Raw genomic sequence first — 6,046 nt, 5'->3', positions numbered from 1 at the left:
CCCAGACCCCCTCCCGCCCCCGCCCCCCAGGCCTCCCAACGCTCCCAGGCCTGTCCTCCCATCGCATTCAGACGTGCGCACATCTCCTGAACCCCGAGTCCTTCCTCACCCCTGTGGAGACTTCCCGGTTTTCCCAGTCGGGGGTAATGGCCTCCGGCCCCCAGGCTGGTGCCGGACCCGCTCCTCTAGCTACTAAGGTGGCCGCCATCTTTCTCCTCTGGTGCTGCCACAAAGCAACTGTCGTAAAGCGCTCTGTCACTCCCTTTAGTCGTGCCCCGAGGCCTTCTGGGAGCGAAGCTGGGCCACGGTTGACGGCAGAAGGGAAAAAAAATGTGGGAGGACGTTCTTTTGCGACAGTGAATGCTTGACGGCAGCGTGGCAGGCAAGTAAGCAAACAAAAATACCCCCCCCCCCCACAAAAACACAGATAAAAAAAAAAAAAAACCCCCCCCCCCCCCAGCAAAAAAAAAACACACCAAAAAACCACAACCCAGTCTGCAAGGGCTATGCTTCTGATTGGATTGTGCGGTACTGATATATCTGATTGGGGTTGCAAGTCAAAAAGTCTTCAAGACAGACTTGAGCCTCTGACTTAGAGAGAGCACACTCTGTCTTCATTTCTCTTAGGTATGTATATACCTGGTAGTATATACAGTGCCAGGCGTGGAATTGCTGGGTCATAAACTAACTGTTCAACATTCTGAGGAACGGACAACTGTTTTTCACAATAGCTGTCCCATTGGACATCCCCACCAGCCACGTAACAGGATTCCAATTTGTCTACATCCTCACTAATTGTTGTTGTGTGTTTTTACTTTAGCCATCCTAGATGGTGTGAATTGGTATCTTGTGGGTTGTTGTTGTTTTTGTACTTCCTTAATGATTAGTGATGGTGAGCCTATTTTCATATGCTAATTGTCCGTTTGTTTATCTTCTTTGGAGGAATGTCTATTGAAGAAGTCCTTTGCCCATTTTAAAATTGGGTTATCTTTTGTTGAGTTTGTAAGAGTGTTTTTGATATTGTAGATACTAGACCTATATCAGATACATGATCTGCAAATATTTTCTCCCGTTCTGTGGATTATCTTTTCACTTTCTTCATTGGTATCATTTGAAGCACAAAATTTTAAGTTTTGGTGAAGTCCAATTTTGTGTTTTTCCTTTAGTTGCTTATGCTTTTGATATCTGAGAAACTGTTGCCTAACCCAAGGCTACAAAGATTTACCGCTATGTTTTCACCTAACAGTGTTATAATTTTAATTCTTATATTTTAGGTCTATGATTAATTTTGAGTTAATTTTTGTATATAATGTGTAGGGGCTCTATGTACATGTGTATATATACACATATATATACACACACACATATATATCTATATATAATTGATTTCAAAGAGGAAGGGAGAGGGAAAGAGAGATAGAAACATCAATAATGAGAGAGAATCATTGATCCACTGCCTCCTACATGCCCCCAGCTGGGATGGAGCCCTGCAATGCAACCCGGGCATGTGCCCTTGACCAGAATCGAAACTGGGACCCTTCAGTCTACAGACCGACGTTCTATCCATTGAGCCAAATCGGCTAAGATCCAATATTCATTCTTTTGTACGTGGATATTCATTTGTTCCAGCACCATTTGTTGAAAAGACTTTTCTGTTCCCTTTGAATGGTCTTGACACCTTTGTTGAAAATCAGTTGACCATGGGTGTAATACTTTTTTTGTTAATCCTCACCCGAGGATATTTTTTCCATTGATTTTTAGGGAGTGGAAGGGACGGAGGGAGGGGAGGAGGTAGGTAGGTGGAGAGAGTAGGAGGGGGAGAGGAGAGAAACATTGATGTGAAAGAGACACATAGATTGCTTACCTCCCACACCACCCCAACCAGGGCTGGGGATCGCACAAACTTGCAACCCAGGTATGTGTCCTTGACTGGGAATCAAACCCATGACGCATCAGTGCATGGGGCAGTGCTCTAACCACTGAACACATTGACCAGGGCTAATACTTTTTATATATCGTTTGCTAGTATTTTGTTGAAGATTTTTTATATCTCTACTCATACAATATATCAATATATTGGTCTGTAATTGCTTTTTTATATCTTTGGCATCAGGGTAATATAGGCCTCTTAGAATAAGTAGGGAAGACTTCCCTCCTCTTCTATTTTTGTAAGAGTTTGAGAAGGATTGCCATTAATTTTTTTTTTTTTTAACATTCAGTAGAGTTTATCAGTGAAAATGTCTGTTGCTGGGCTTTTCTTTGTGGGAAGTTTTTATTACTAACTCAATCTCTTCATTATAGGACTAGTCAGAGTTTCTATTTACTTTTTTAAAAAATGTATTCTCACTATTTAAAATTTTTTTTATTGATTTCAGATAGGAAGGAAGAGGGAGAGATAGAAATATCAATGATGAGAGAGAATCATTGATTAGCTGCCTCATGCACACTCCCCACTGGCGATCAAGCCCACAACCCAGGCATGTGCCCTTGACCAGAATAGAACCTGGGACCCTTCAGTCCATAGGCCGACACCCTACCCACTGAGTCAAACTGGCTAGGGCTCTATTTACCTTTGAGTCCATTTTGGTACTTTATGTCTTTCTATAAATGTGTCCATTTCTGTTAGGTTACCTAATTTGTTAGTTTACAATGGTTTATAGTATTCCCTTATAATCCCTTTTATTTCTGTTAAGATTTGTAGTAATGTCCCCTTTCATTATTGATTTTCATCATTTGTCTTCCCTCTTTTTTTATTGGTTAGTCTAGCTAAAGTTTTGTTAATTTTCTTGATCTTTTCAAATAACTTTTTTTTCTTTTAATTTTTATTTATTGATTTGAGAGAGAGAGAGGAAGGGAAAGAGTGGAAGGATGGAGGGAGAGAGAGATGACCACTTTGTTCTACTTATCTATGCATTCATTGGTCAATTCTCTTTTTTATATACTTTTTAAAATATGTTTTTATTGATTTCAGAGAGAGGAAGGGAGAGGGAGAGATAGAAACATCAGTGATGAGAGAGAATCATTGATTGGCTGCCTCCTGCACGCCCCACACTGGGGATCAAAGCCGGCAACCCCCGCATGTGTCCCTACCAGAATTGAACTGTGATCTCCTGGTTCTTAGGTCAACACTCAACCACTGAGCCACACCAGCCGGGCTTCTTTTACATTTTTTTATTGTAGTAAAATATAAATAACAACATAAAATGTAGCATTTTAACCATTTTTGGTGTACAATCTAGTAACACCAAGTACATTTACATTGTTATGCAACCCCCTTCTTTTCTATTTGACTCTCTTGGCTCCAGCCATCTGAACTATTTTTTGGGCTCATACATTCATTCAACAAGAAACCATTGTGTTTACTGTGTGAGGCACTGAAGGTACATCAGGGAACAAAATAGACAGAAATTTCTAGCCCCATGTGATAGATCCTCCCTTCCCCCAACTGGTGGCCGGAGTATGATGTAACCTGCAGCCCGGAAATATCTAAGTGACTAACCATGTACCTTATATGGACAATACATTGAACCACCGATCAATACCTGCCAAATACCCTAAGCCAGTGATGGCGAACCTTTTGAGCTCGGCGTGTCAGCATTTTGAAAAACCCTAACTTAACTCTGGTGCCGTGTCACATATAGAAATTTTTTGATATTTGCAACCATAGTAAAACAAAGACATATTTTTGATATTTATTTTATATATTTAAATGCCATTTAACAAAGAAAAATCAACCAAAAAAATGAGTTCACATGTCACCTCTGACACGCGTGTCATAGGTTCGCCATCACTGCCCTAAGCCCTTGTTCCTATATGGACCATATATTAAGCCACCAATCAGCGCACGCCAAGTACACTAAGCCCCCATTCCTTCCCTCAAAAGGCATGCTCACCTCTGCATATGCTACTGTTCTCCCATTTCGAGACAGCCCGGCAGGTCTCTTTCTCTTAATAAAGCCTATAATCCTGGTTTTTGGCTCCCGACTGGTCTCTCACCATGGAGCTTATATATATGTTGGGGGAGACAACAAAAAATAAAGAATTCCAATATACAGTATGTTAGAGAGTGAATTGAATAAGAAGAAAAATAAAGCAAGGAAGGAAGTTAGGACGTGTGTGTGTGTGTGTGTGTGTGTGTGTGTTGACATTTTAGAATAATCAGGAAAGATCTTACTGAGGAGATATTTGAATAAAGACCAGAAGGAAGTAAGGAGGGAAGACATTTGTCTATTTGGGGGAAAAACAGTATGGACAGAGGGGAGAGCAAGTGCAAAGGTTCTGAGGCAGGATCAAATCTGACATGTCCAGTGAATATTGAGGAGGTCAATTTGGCTAATGCAGAGTCAGATCAGGTAGGATCTTTACAAAGCTTTTCATCATTCTCAACTGAAAATATGATACAGAAGATTTCCTGATTAATTTTTTAAAAATATATTTTTATCGATTTCAGAGAGGAAGGGAGAGGGAGAGAAAGAAACGTCAATGATGAGAATCATTGATCAGCTGCCTCTTGCACGCCCTCTACTGGATGTCGAGCAGGCAACCTGGGCATGTGCTCTTGACCTGAATCGAATCTGGGACCCTTCAGTCCGCAGGCTGACACTGTATCCACTGAGCCAAACCAACTAAGGCTAAATTAATTTTTAAAATCTGAATGTAATAGGAAGCCATTGGAAGGTTTTGAGCAGGGAAGTGACATAATGTGAACTACATTTTAAATAATCATTTTGGGAGGAACCAAGATGGCGGCATAAGGTATAGACCTGTGTGTGCTGCCTCCCACAACAACATTGAAACTACCAACTATAAGACAAAGCGGGATAGAGAGTTAGAAACATCGATCAGCTGCCTCCTGCACACCCCCTACTGGGGATGTGCCCGCAACCAAGGTACATGCCCTTGACCGGAATCGAACCTGGGACCCTTCAGTCCGCAGGCCGACGCTCTATCCACTGAGCCAAACCAGTCAGGGCTGAACTACATTTTAAATAATCATTTTGGCTGCTCTATTGAACATACATTATAGGGATGTAAAGTATGGAACAGAGAGACAATTAGACTATTGCAACAATACAGGTAATAAAATTGACTTTACAAGTGTGGTAGCAGTGGAGATAGTGGGAAGTAGTCAGGTTCTCACAAATTGAATGTGGGTACAATGAACGAGAAACAGAAGAGTCAGGATGACTACAAGGTTTTTGGTTTAAGGACCTGGAAGAATGGAATTGTCATTTACTGAGATAGCAAAGGCTATAAAGAGGGTACTTTGGAGGAGAGGGAATTAGAAGCATAGTTTTAGGCATTTAAGTTTGCTATGTCTAGTTGAAATCCAAATGGAGATGTCGAATGAGGAGGTGTGTCGATAGGATTCTGGAATCCAGGGTAAACTGGGTTGGAGTTGTAATTTGGGAGTTCTCAGTGTATGAAATGCTAAGCTCTTTCACGTTCACTCTCGTTGTGGGAGCAGCCAAAGTCATTTAGTAAAGATTAAATGCCTCTCTGGTGTGAGGCATAATGCACAGGTTTTAGGCTTGGGTGGTTGACAGAAAAGGGTGCCATTTACTCATCGAGACAAGGAACACAAGTTCTGGGAGGAGGCGATTGGATCCCAGCCGGACGGGTTGCCTTTGCGGGGTCTGTGGAGGTAGCTCAGGGGACAGGTCCGGGCTGGAGACTTGGCCTGTAGTTGGCCAAGGGCAGCCATAGGCGTGGCTGAGACAGCCACGGGGAGCGTGAGTCTCTCTGCTGCCGGGAACAGGGATGACACATCTTCCCACACCCACTGTTTTCTATTTCCCCTTAAAGTGCCCGCTGGCCTCACAAAAAAAAAAAAAAACGCTCTAAATCGACGGCTACCAAAAAATACCTTTTATTCCCTCTAGCTTCTCCCTCCTTCCCGGGACTTCGGGTAGAGGGAGGAGATAAAAAAATTCCCACCCTATCCGGGGCGCGCCTGCAAGGGAATGACGTCACCGCAGAGGCGGGATATCAGGCGCCCCGCCCCCCCGGTAGCCGGGCTCCGGGGGCCTGGACCCTGAGCCCAGTG

General features: G+C 42.7%; 1 protein-coding gene across 1 annotated transcript in view; it reads right to left on the bottom strand.

Annotated features, from left to right (window-relative positions):
• GLTPD2 (glycolipid transfer protein domain containing 2) overlaps positions 1-6,046 on the bottom strand; it is an 11,547-nt gene that overhangs the window by 3,294 nt on the left and 2,207 nt on the right. The gene's annotated exons all lie outside the window — the stretch shown is intronic.

Source organism: Myotis brandtii, unplaced genomic scaffold (assembly GCF_000412655.1).
Source record: "Myotis brandtii unplaced genomic scaffold, ASM41265v1 scaffold728, whole genome shotgun sequence".
NCBI lineage: Eukaryota > Metazoa > Chordata > Mammalia > Chiroptera > Vespertilionidae > Myotis > Myotis brandtii.
Note: the sequence above shows the minus strand (reverse complement) of the source record. Positions and strands in the feature narration are given on the sequence as shown.